This window comes from Bombina bombina, chromosome 1, assembly GCF_027579735.1.
Source record: "Bombina bombina isolate aBomBom1 chromosome 1, aBomBom1.pri, whole genome shotgun sequence".
In the NCBI taxonomy this organism is placed as follows: Eukaryota; Metazoa; Chordata; class Amphibia; order Anura; family Bombinatoridae; genus Bombina; species Bombina bombina.
In genome coordinates this window covers 1,486,681,599-1,486,695,001 of record NC_069499.1, presented here as the reverse complement: position 1 = coordinate 1,486,695,001, position 13,403 = coordinate 1,486,681,599, and the positions used below count along the sequence as shown (strand labels likewise).

Below are 13,403 nucleotides of genomic sequence, written 5' to 3'. Positions count from 1 at the left end.
TTGGTATATTAACTGTTTAGACTAAAAGTAGTGCTGTCACTGTGTGATTTCTTACAAGTGTATTTATGTTTAAATGTGTATATATGTATAGACATACAAATATACACATATAAACACATATATACACATGCATATATACTTTGGAGCCATTTCCACTCAAATACCTTTCCTCTCAAATTGCTATGTATGTACTCTAAGGGCTAGATTACAAGTGGAGTGCAAATTTATCACTTGCCCTGAAACGGGCAAATTTGCTTGTTTACGGGTGCATGATAAATAACCAGCCATTACATTTCATTTGTGTAAACTTAGTCCTGCAGGGCTAGGTAAATCTATGAAAGAGACCACAGCACTTTTTCTTCAACCATAAAGAATATCAAACTTGGGGGAGGGGGATTTTAAGCCTTATTGTAAATTTTAGATGACAACAATTCTTTATGGTCACCAAAATAATTGTACTCACATTACTATGAATTGAACATTTTATACTGTTATAAAAATGTGTTGAAATGTAAATAGCATCTGTGTATCTAAATATTAAATTTTCTTTTGTACATGTGGTGAGAGTCCATGATCCATTACTCCTGGGAATTACTCTTCCCTGCCACTAGGAGGATGCAAAGATTCCCAAACCATTTTTTTTCCCCTTCAAGAACTATTTTAGGGTCAGATTACAAGCGGAGCGTTATTTAGAGCTCCCACTTGAGCATTAACTGCAATAGAAGTAAGCTTTTTGCGCCCGACAAGTGGTTCCGCTAGTGTTTCAAGTGGAAAGTAAACTGTTTTTGCTCGCGTGCTAACCCGATGAGCGGAAAAATTTGAACTTACAATATCGCGTGCATGATAACATATTACCCCCTAGAAGTCAATGGAGCAATCAAAGTGTAAAAAAACCTACTTGCGCGCAAAGCCGATCACATATTCTCAAGTGCATTAACCCAACATGAAAATATGAAAATTTCACATTCTAATGTTCTTCACATAGAAGAATATGTTCTATTTATTCATAAATACATATGTTTATATATACTGTATATGTATATGTATATTGGTAATTTGGTCAAATATATATCTATACCTATAGTTATATATACTATATATACTACTTACAGTCAGGAATATCACAAAATCTGTAATATTGTGAGGAGTTCTCTTCCTATTTTGGAAGTTGATGAGACACTTAGAGATCTAGTACATGAGGGGTGTCATTTTATCACACGCAAAAATAAGACCCTGGGTAATATGGTTTCACCTTCTATGCTGCCTTTAAACAAAAAGAAAAAATGGCTGTCTTTGAAGCCTGGTTTCTTTAAATGTAGCAGCATTAGGTGTAAATCATGCTCATTTGCCACTTTTGGTCTTGACTTCACTTCTCAGTCCACGGGTAAAACATACCAAATCAGACAACATTCTACATGCAATACGTCATTTGTCATATATCTTTTGACCTGCAGGGGGTGTGACAAGCAGTATGTTGGGCTTACTACACGCCCCCTGAAAGATCGTTTTTTACAACATCTCAGGTCAATTGAAGACCCTGAGTCCACTACGCCAGTGTCCTTGCATTTTAAAAGAGAACACAATTCAGATGTCTCCCTCTTGACCTTTCAGTGTATTCAAGTTGTCCCTAGACATCCTAGAGGGGGCAATAGAGAAGACATTCTCAAAAAAAGGGAAGTCTTTTGGATTTTCCAGTTGGATACCAGAGTACCAAGAGGGTTAAATTCAGAATGGGATGTTAATTTATTTATTAAATAAATGAATATCTCTCAAATGTTTAGTTTAGGACATCCCTTATGATATTTTTGTGTTCATAATTCATTCTTGTATATGCTCCTTTTTTCTGTTTTGAACCCCTATATTAATTAAATAGTTAAAATATTTTCCTAAATGGATTTCTAATTAAGCATAATTAATAGGGGTGGAGTTACATGAGGGTATATAAGGGCCCTCTGAGCTGTGATTAAAACAATGGTCACTGAGGAAGTAACATATATGAAGCATACGAAACATGTTTGACCTGCCTTGACCATATACGTGTGTGACATGTGTATTCAGCCATTATTAATGGAGCAACAATAAAGTTTATTTCTCCTGTTAAGTGTGGTCAGTCCACGGGTCATCATTACTTCTGGGATATTAACGCCTCCCCAACAGGAAGTGCAAGAGGATTCACCCAGCAGAGCTGCTACATAGCTCCTCCCCCCTACGTCACCTCCAGTCATTCTCTTGCACCCAACGAATAGATAGGATGTGTGAGAGGACTGTGGTGATTATACTTAGTTTTATACCTTCAATCAAAAGTTTGTTATTTTATAATAGCACCGGAGTGTGTTATTCCTTCTCTGGTAGAATTTGAAGAAGAATCTACCTGAGTTTTTTTCTATGATTTTAGCCGGAGTAGTTAAGATCATATTGCTGTTTCTCGGCCATCTGAGGAGAGGTAAACTTCAGATCAGGGGACAGCGGGCAGATTAATCTGCAAGAGGTATGTAGCAGCTTATTATTTTCTGACAATGGAATTGATGAGAAAATTCTGCCATACCGATATAATGTAAACTCAGCCTTAAATGCAGTAGCAGCAACTGGTATCAGGCTGTCATGTATGTATATTTTACACTTCAGTATTCTGGGGAATGGCACTTCACTGGAATTACACTGTATGCATAAGACTTTAGCCTAATTTGCAGGGACTAGCAACAGGCTTTTAATAACACTTAATTTATTTATGTTTAACGTTTTTTGCTGGCATGTAAAATCGTTTATTTTCTGAGGTACTGGGTGAAAAAATGTTTTGGGCACTATTTTTTCCACTTGGCAGTCGTTTTTATTTAATTTATGACAGTTTACTGATCTCTCTCACTGTAGTGTATGAGGGGGAGGGGCCTTTTTTGGCGCTTTTGCTACGCATCAAAAAATTCAGTCAGAAGTTTATTGTCTTCCCTGCATGATCCGGTTCATCTCTACAGAACTCAGGGGTCTTCAAAACTTGTTTTGAGGGAGGTAATCACTCACAGCAGAGCTGTGAGATTGTAGTTGACTGTGATAAAAGATGTTTATTTCTGTATTTTTTTTCTGCTATCAGGGTTAATTATCCTTTGCTAATGGGAGCAATCCTTTGCTAAAAGTGTGTGTTTTTTTACAAAGATTTGATGCTATAACTTTTCAGTTTATCAATTTTCAACTGTCATAACTTTTTCTGTGCTTCTTATAGGCACAGTACGTTTTGCATATTATAGTAAATTACTTGAAAAGTTTTTCCAAGTTGCTAGTTTATTTGCTAGTGTGTTAAACATGTCTGACTCAGAGGAATATCTCTGTGCTATATGTGCTAAAGCCAAAGTGGAGCCCAATAGAAATTTATGTACTAACTGCATTGATGCTACTTTAAATAAAAGTCAATCTGTACAAATTGAACATATTTCACCAAACAACGAGGGGAGAGTTATGCCGACTAACTCGCCTCACGTGTCAGTACCTGCATCTCCCGCTCGGGAGGTGCGTGATATTGTAGCGCCGAGTACATCTGGGCGGCCATTACAAATCACATTACAGGATATGGCTACTGTTATGACTGAAGTTTTGGCTAAATTACCAGAACTAAGAGGTAAGCGTGATCACTCTGGGGTGAGAACAGAGTGCGCTGATAATATTAGGGCCATGTCAGATACTGCGTCACAATTTGCAGAACATGAGGACGGAGAGCTTCATTCTGCGGGTGACGGTTCTGATCCAAACAGACTGGATTCAGATATTTAAAATTTTAAATTTAAGCTGGAAAACCTCCGTGTATTGCTAGGGGAGGTGTTAGCGGCTCTGAATGATTGTAACACAGTTGCAATACCAGAGAAATTGTGTAGGTTGGATAAATATTTTGCGGTACCGTCGAGTACTGACGTTTTTCCTATACCTAAGAGACTTACTGAAATTGTTACTAAGGAGTGGGATAGACCCGGTGTGCCGTTCTCACCCCCTCCAATATTTAGAAAGATGTTTCCAATAGACGCCACCACACGGGACTTATGGCAAACGGTCCCTAAGGTGGAGGGAGCAGTTTCTACTTTAGCTAAGCGTACCACTATCCCGGTGGAGGATAGCTGTGCCTTTTCAGACCCAATGGATAAAAAGTTAGAGGGTTACCTTAAGAAAATGTTTGTTCAACAAGGTTTTATATTGCAACCTCTTGCATGCATTGCGCCTGTCACGGCTGCAGCAGCATTTTGGTTTGAGTCTCTGGAAGAGACACTTGAATCAGCTCCATTAGATGAGATTACACACAAGCTTAAAGCCCTTAAGTTAGCTAACTCATTTATTTCGGATGCCGTAGTACATTTAACTAAACTTACGGCTAAGAATTCCGGATTCGCCATTCAGGCGCGCAGAGCACTGTGGCTAAAATCCTGGTCAGCTGATGTTACTTCTAAATCTAAATTGCTTAATATTCCTTTCAAAGGGCAGACCTTATTCGGGCCCGGGTTGAAAGAAATTATTGCTGACATTACAGGGGGTAAAGGCCATGCCCTACCTCAAGACAGAGCCAAACCTAAGGCTAGACAGTCTAATTTTCGTTCCTTTCGTAATTTCAAAACAGGAGCAGCATCAACTTCCTCTGCACCAAAACAGGAAGGAGCTGTTGCTCGCTACAGACAAGGCTGGAGACCTAACCAGTCCTGGAACAAGGGCAAGCAGGCCAGGAAACCTGCTGCTGCCCCTAAGACAGCATGAATCGAGGGCCCCCGATCCGGGAACGGATCTAGTGGGGGGCAGACTTTCGCTCTTCGCCCAGGCTTGGGCAAGAGATGTCCAGGATCCCTGGGCGTTAGAGATCATATCTCAGGGATACCTTCTGGACTTCAAATCTTCTCCCCCAAGAGGGAGATTTCATCTGTCAAGGTTGTCAACAAACCAAATAAAGAAAGAGGCGTTTCTACGCTGTGTACAAGATCTCTTATTAATGGGAGTGATCCATCCGGTTCCGCGGTCGGAACAAGGACAAGGGTTTTACTCAAATCTGTTTGTGGTTCCCAAAAAAGAGGGAACTTTCAGGCCAATCTTGGATTTAAAGATCCTAAACAAATTCCTAAGAGTTCCATCGTTCAAAATGGAAACTATTCGGACAATTTTACCCATGATCCAAAAGGGTCAGTACATGACCACAGTGGATTTAAAGGATGCTTACCTTCACATACCGATTCACAAAGATCATTACCGGTATCTAAGGTTTGCCTTTCTAGACAGGCATTACCAGTTTGTAGCTCTTCCATTCGGATTGGCTACGGCTCCAAGAATCTTCACAAAGGTTCTGCGTGCTCTTCTGGCGGTACTAAGACCGCGAGGAATTTCGGTAGCTCCATACCTAGACGACATTCTGATACAAGCTTCAAGCTTTCAAACTGCCAAGTCTCATACAGAGTTAGTACTGGCATTTCTAAGGTCGCATGGATGGAAGGTGAACGAAAAGAAGAGTTCTCTCTTTCCACTCACAAGAGTTCCCTTCTTGGGGACTCTGATAGATTCTGTAGAAATGAAGATTTACATGACAGAAGACAGGTTAACAAAGCTTCAAAATGCATGCCGTGTCCTTCATTCCATTCAACACCCGTCAGTAGCTCAATGCATGGAGGTGATCGGCTTAATGGTAGCTGCAATGGACATAGTACCCTTTGCACGCCTACATCTCAGACCGCTGCAATTGTGCATGCTAAGTCAGTGGAATGGGGATTACTCAGACTTGTCCCCTACTCTGAATCTGGATCAAGAGACCAGAAATTCTCTTCTATGGTGGCTTTCTCGGCCACATCTGTCCAGGGGGATGCCATTCAGCAGGCCGGACTGGACAATTGTAACAACAGACGCCAGCCTACTAGGTTGGGGCGCTGTCTGGAATTCTCTGAAGGCTCAGGGACTATGGAATCAGGAGGAGAGTCTCCTACCAATAAACATTCTGGAATTGAGAGCAGTTCTCAATGCCCTTCTGGCTTGGCCCCAGTTAATAACTCGGGGTTCATCAGGTTTCAGTCGGACAACATCACGACTGTAGCTTACATCAACCATCAGGGAGGGACAAGAAGCTCCCTAGCAATGATGGAAGTATCAAGGATAATTCGCTGGGCAGAGTCTCACTCTTGCCACCTGTCAGCAATCCACATCCCGGGAGTGGAGAACTGGGAGGCGGATTTCTTAAGTCGTCAGACTTTTCATCCGGGGGAGTGGGAACTTCATCCGGAGGTCTTTGCCCAAATACTTCAACGTTGGGGCAAACCAGAGATAGATCTCATGGCGTCTCGACAGAATGCCAAGCTTCCTCGTTACGGATCCAGATCCAGGGATCCGAGAGCGGTTCTGATAGATGCTTTGACAGCACCTTGGACCTTCGGGATGGCTTATGTGTTTCCACCCTTCCCGATGCTTCCTCGATTGATTGCCAGAATCAAACAGGAGAGAGCATCAGTGATTCTAATAGCGCCTGCATGGCCACGCAGGACTTGGTATGCAGATCTAGTGGACATGTCATCCTGTCCACCTTGGTCTCTACCTCTAAAACAGGACCTTCTGATCCAGGGTCCCTTCAAACATCAAAATCTAATTTCTCTGAAGCTGACTGCTTGGAAATTGAACGCTTGATTTTATCAAAACGTGGTTTTTCTGAGTCAGTTATTGATACCTTAATACAGGGTAGGAAGCCTGTTACCAGAAAAATTTATCATAAGATATGGCGCAAATACTTATATTGGTGCGAATCCAAGAGTTACTCATGGAGTAAGGTTAGGATTCCGAGGATATTGTCTTTTCTACAAGAAGGTTTAGAAAAGGGTTTATCCGCTAGTTCCTTAAAGGGACAGATTTCAGCTCTGTCCATTCTTTTACACAAACGTCTGTCAGAAGTTCCGGACGTTCAAGCTTTTTGTCAGGCTTTAGCTAGGATCAAGCCTGTGTTTAAAACTGTTGCTCCACCATGGAGTTTGAACTTAGTTCTTAATGTTTTACAGGGTGTTCCGTTTGAACCCCTTCATTCCATTGATATCAAGCTGTTATCTTGGAAAGTTCTATTTTTAATGGCGATTTCCTCGGCTCGTAGAGTCTCTGAGTTATCCGCCTTGCATTGTGATTCTCCTTATCTGATTTTTCATTCAGACAAGGTAGTTCTTCGTACTAAACCTGGGTTCCTACCTAAGGTGGTCACTAACAGGAATATCAATCAAGAGATTGTTGTCCCTTCATTATGTCCTAACCCTTCTTCAAAGAAGGAATGACTTCTACTCAATCTGGATGTAGTTCGTGCCCTGAAATTTTATTTACAGGCAACTAAAGATTTTCGCCAAACTTCTTCCCTGTTTGTCGTTTATTCTGGACAGAGGAGAGGTCAAAAAGCTTCTGCTACCTCTCTCTCTTTTTGGCTTCGTAGCATAATACGTTTAGCCTATGAGACTGCTGGACAGCAGCCTCCTGAAAGAATTACAGCTCATTCCACCAGAGCTGTGGCTTCCACTTGGGCCTTTAAGAATGAGGCATCTGTGGAACAGATTTGCAAGGCTGCAACTTGGTCTTCTCTTCATACTTTTTCCAAATTTTACAAATTTGACACTTTTGCTTCTTCGGAGGCTGTTTTTGGGAGAAAGGTTCTTCAGGCAGTGGTTCCTTCCGTATAAAGAGCCTGCCTGTCCCTCCCGTCATCTGTGTACTTTAGCTTTGGTATTGGTATCCCAGAAGTAATGATGACCCGTGGACTGACCACACTTAACAGGAGAAAACAAAATTTATGCTTACCTGATAAATTCCTTTCTCCTGTAGTGTGGTCAGTCCACGGCCTGCCCTGTTTTTTATGGCAGGTCAAAATTTTTTAATTATACTCCAGTCACCACTACACCCTATGGTTTCTCCTTTCTCGTTGGTCCTTGGTCGAATGACTGGAGGTGACGTAGGGGGGAGGAGCTATGTAGCAGCTCTGCTGAGTGAATCCTCTTGCACTTCCTGTTGGGGAGGAGTTAATATCCCAGAAGTAATGATGACCCGTGGACTGACCACACTACAGGAGAAAGGAATTTATCAGGTAAGCATAAATTTTGTTTTTTGCTTTCTACTTTGGAGAGTCCCTGGAATTATTGTCTTTGGACATTGAGGACATTGAGGATCCTATTTGGGCATATAATTTGGCGACTTACTTTTGAATCTGGAGACCGGGTGCAGCATTCCTGTTGTTGTCCTGTCTATAGTTATATATATACATGATTAAATATAGGTATAGATATATACAGATATATAAGAATATCTATTTAAAAATATTTAGAACATATTATTCTATGTGCAGAACATTGGAATGTAAAATATTTACTGTAAATACACAATATAATACTTTATTAAAAATGAATATTGCATAAATAGATTTTATATTGTATCATCTACTTAACAGCAAAGGGCTACAATGCATATATATATATATATATATATATATATATATATATATATATATATACAGTATATATATTTCTATATGTGTGTACATATGTATTTATGTGTTGATATCTGAGACCTCTAATCTTTGAGCCCTTATAACTTTTTTGTGCAAAAAAAAAAATGTTGTAATTTAATAGATGTTTTTTTATGTGGAACTGTACTTTTCGATGTATTTGTAATGTGTTTTGTGACACTTTTTTGTTTCGCAAAACAGTTAACCAGAGCACAGAGGTCACTATAACCTGAAACGTGTTAACTTCAATTGCGCTCAAGCGATCACGCTTACTTTCATCTTGTAATAACAGTCTAATGCTTCCCTTGCTTTTAAATGTATTACTACTTTACTACTCCTATTTGTTCCTTACAGGGAAGTTTTTCAGATTTTGCTCCTGGAGTTAAGGACTTCATTAATTCTATAGTATCTGAAATGTTGGTTATACTAGCTCAGAGTCTGCTGAGTTTAATATTTCTGGACATACAGTTGCTGGATCCTCAGATGGAGAAGTTTTATTCGATGATCAGGTGTCTTCATCTGATCATGAATCAGAGTCATCATCTTTTTTATTTGAAAGTTGAACATATTCGTTAACTTTGAAAAGAGAGTTTGCCTACTTTAGAGGTTAAAGATCTTAAAGTAGCTGAGGATAAGTCTGTAAATTGTTTAGACAATTTTTAACCCTATGGTTAAATCTCCTGATGTTTTCCCTGTCCCTGATGCTTTCTCTTAGATAGTTTCCAGGGAATTGGCTAAGCCAGGTATTCCTTTTAATCTTTCTGCAATGTTAAAGAAAATGTATCCTTTACCAGCATCTAACATTGGGAAACTGTTTGTTCCTAAAGGGGATAAGGCCATTTCAACTTTGGCTAAACGTACTACTATTCCTTTGGAAGATAATTCTTCCTTTAAAGACCCTTTAGATAGGAAGTTAGAATCCTTCCATAGGAGGGCTTTTCAGCAAGCAAGTTATCTTTTTAGAGCAGCAGTTTCTATTGATTCTTCCATTTCATTAAATAGTCTTTCTTAAATGTGCTAATGCTTTCATTTGTGTTGCTGTTTCATTAAGATTAATTCTAAAGTATGTCTCTGAAAGTACTTTCTATAAGGGCTTTATGGTTCCTAAATCCAGGCTTTTATCTCTCTCTTTCCAGGGAAAGATGTTGTTTGAATTATATTTTCTCTACTGTGACTGGAGGTAAGCTTTTCTTCAAGCAATCCAAAAGACAGCAGCACTCACCACTTCCAAAATAGCAGAAATTTATTGAGACACCAAGGTGCACAAGATAACAACGTTTCGGACCTCAGTCCTTAATCATGTCAGTACACATAATGAACATACAAAGCTCTTAAATAGGGGTTGGTATCAAAGCCACCCCCAATTTTTACAACACACCTGTGCAATACTATAATGAGACTAAGTACTAGTATCCATAAACAATAACATATCTAATGAATGATGCATATAACATATAAACAATGCAATAATGATAGTTATAAAATATTATCCTCTCCAAGGAATGTACAATATCATGAAGCTCCATGTGAAAATGTTATCTATGTGTTTAACATTTTTTTTTTTTTTACACAATAATTGTTAGAACCTGATTACTATGTGCCTAGTAGGATACACAAAGGAAAAAAAATATTAAACCTAATATTATAAAAATATAGACAGGTCAAAATCTTTATTAAGACCCTTTGGAATCAAGGTCTCCAATTTATCTATCCAAAACATCTCTTTGTTTTAAGTATAACTCCCTATCTCCCCCTCGTCTGGGATTGCCTATGTGATCAATAATTTGGAATCTTAGTTGACAGATGTTATGGCCAGCACTTACGAAATGTTCAGCTACAGGGTTTTTTATTTTCTTATTGAGAATATCAGACCTATGTTCTGTCATCCTATCACGGACCATCCTAGTGGTCTCTCCAATATCACTCCGCCCAGATGGGCATTTGAGCATATAGATAGCATAGTTTGTAGTGCATGCAAAAAAAAACTTTAATAATAACATTTTTCCCTGTTCTAGGATGAAAAAAATATTTGCCTTTGATCATGCTATTGCAGCTTGAACATCCCAAGCAAGGGTAACAGCCATTGTTTTTTTCACATAAATACATTTGAGACTTGCCTTTTAAAGGACCAATGTCGGCTTTTACCAATCTATCTCTAAGATTATTACTTCTTTTAAAAGCTGGCATAAAAGGGGTTTGGAATTCTTTCACAAGGGGATTACATATACCTAAAATATGAGGCTTTTGAGAATCTCCCAACTTAAATCATTGTACCCAGTAACAAAGACCAGGCGATCATCTTTAAGTTTTTTCCTAACCTTAGGTTTCAACAAATACAACATATTTTTACGTTTTAAGGATGATACATCAGAAATTTATTTATCCACTAAATCTCTCGGATAACCTCTATTCATAAATTTATTTCCCATTTATTTAAGTCTCATATTAACACGAGATTCATCTGAGACTATTCTTTTAATAAAGACTCTTAACATTTGACTACAGAGCAACTACTTTTTTTAAAGATTAAGAAGTAATAATCTTAGAGATAGATTGGTAAAAGCCGACATTGGTCCTTTAAAAGGCAAGTCTCAAATGTATTTATGTGAAAAAAACAATGGCTGTTACCCTTGCTTGGGATGTTCAAACTACAATAGCATGTTTAAAGGCAAATATTTTTTTCATCCTAGAACAGGGAAAAAATGTATTATTAAAGGGTTTTTTACATGCACTACAACCTATGCTATCTATATGCTCAAATGCCCATGTGGGCGGATCTATATTGGAGAGACCACTAGGATGGTCCGTGATAGGTCTGATATTCGCAAGGATGCTACTTGGTTTTCTTTGCATACTTTTCCTTAATTCTACTATTTTTATATGTTTGCTTCTTCTGAGGATGCCTTTGGTAGGAATGTCTTTCAGGCAGTTGTCCCAGGTTAAATGTCTTTTTGCCTGTTTTTTTATTGCATATATGAAATAAAAAGAGAGAGTTATATCATGTTTCTCCAACATTGGTGTGTCCGGTCCACGGCGTCATCCTTACTTGTGGGATATTCTCTTCCCCAACAGGAAATGGCAAAGAGTCCCAGCAAAGCTGGTCACATGATCCCTCCTAGGCTCCGCCCACCCCAGTCATTCTCTTTGCCGTTGCACAGGCAACATCTCCACGGAGATGGTTAAGAGTTTTTTGGTGTTTAAATGTAGTTTTTATTCTTCTATCTAGTGTTTGTTATTTTAAAATAGTGCTGGTATGTACTATTTACTCTGAAACAGAAAAGGATGAAGATTTCTGTTTGTAAGAGGAAGATGATTTTAGCAGACAGTAACTAAAATCGATTGCTGTTTCCACATAGGACTGTTGAGATGAAGTAACTTCAGTTGGGGGAAACAGTTAGCAGACTTTTCTGCTTAAGGTATGACTAGCCATATTTCTAACAAGACTGTGTAATGCTGGAAGGCTGTCATTTCCCCTCATGGGGACCGGTAAGCCATTTTCTTAGTCAAAACAAACAGAATAAAGGGCTTATTATGGGCTAAAAAACTGGTAGACATTTTTATGGGATCGTATTCCCCTCAGGGCTTGGTTGGGTCTTAGCAAAGCCTATATCTGGGACTGTATAGGGGTTAAATTGAAAAACGGCTCCGGTTCCGTTATTTTAAGGGTTAAAGCTCTGAAATTTGGTGTGCAATACTTTTAAGGCTTTAAGACACTGTGGTGAAATTTTGGTAATTTTTGAACAATTCCTTCATACTTTTTCACATATTCAGTAATAAAGTGTTTTCTGTTTGAAATTTAAAGTGACAGTAACGGTTTTAAATTTATGTGATAATTGTGCCATAGCGTCCAAACAAAGTAAGGACAGTACTGACACAAATAATGATATTGCCCAAGATGATTCCTCAAATGAGGGGAGTAAACATGATACTACATCATCTCCTACTGTGTCTACACCAGTTTTGCCCATGCAGGAGGCCCCTAGTACATCTAGTGCGCCAATACTTATTACCATGCAACAATTAACGGCTGTAATGGATAACTCCATAGCAAATCTTTTATCCAAAATGCCTACTTATCAGAGAAAGCGCGATTGCTCTGTTTTAAACACTGAAGAGCAAGAGGACGCTGATGATAATTGTTCTGTCATACCCTCACACCAATCTGAAGGGGCCATGAGGGAGGTTTTGTCTGAGGGAGAAATTTCAGATTCAGGAAAAATTTCTCATCAAGCTGAACCTGATGTTGTGACATTTAAATTTAAATTAGAACATCTCCGCGCACTGCTTAAGGAGGTATTATCTACTCTGGATGATTGTGACAATTTGGTCATTCCAGAGAAATTATGCAAGATGGACAGGTTCCTAGAGGTTCCGGTGCCCCCCGACGCTTTTCCTATACCCAAGCGGGTGGCGGACATAGTAAATAAAGAGGGGAAAAGCCCGGCATACCTTTTGTTCATCCCCCTATATTTAAGAAATTATTTCCTATGGTCGACCCCAGAAAGGACTTATGGCAGACAGTCCCCAAGGTCGAGGGGGCAGTTTCTACTCTAAACAAACGCACTACTATTCCTATCGAAGATAGTTGTGCTTTTAAAGATCCTATGGATAAAAAATTGGAGGGTTTGCTTAAAAAGATTTTTGTACAGCAAGGCTACCTTCTACAACCAATTTCATGCATTGTTCCTGTCACTACGGCAGCGTGGTTCTGGTTCGAGGAACTAGAAAAGTCGCTCAGTAGAGAAACTCCATATGAGGAGGTTATGGACAGAGTTCACGCACTTAAATTGGCTAACTCTTTTATTTTAGATGCCGCTTTGCAATTAGCAAAATAAGCGGCGAAAAATTCAGGGTTTGCTATCGTGGCGCGCAGAGCGCTCTGGCTAAAGTCTTGGTCAGCGGATGTGTCATCCAAGACAAAATTGCTTAACATTCC

General features: G+C 39.2%; 1 protein-coding gene and 1 long non-coding RNA gene across 5 annotated transcripts in view; one reads left to right on the top strand and one right to left on the bottom strand.

The window, feature by feature from the left end:
* LOC128653763 (ABC-type organic anion transporter ABCA8) overlaps positions 1–13,403 on the bottom strand; it is a 752,731-nt gene that overhangs the window by 670,816 nt on the left and 68,512 nt on the right. The window lies entirely within an intron of this gene.
* The window catches only part of LOC128653783 (uncharacterized), a 166,906-nt gene that overhangs the window by 126,603 nt on the left and 26,900 nt on the right, over positions 1–13,403 (top strand). The window contains exon 2 of the long non-coding RNA XR_008401392.1: positions 9,604–9,647. This is a non-coding gene — a long non-coding RNA (uncharacterized LOC128653783). The remainder of the gene's footprint in view (positions 1–9,603; positions 9,648–13,403) is intronic.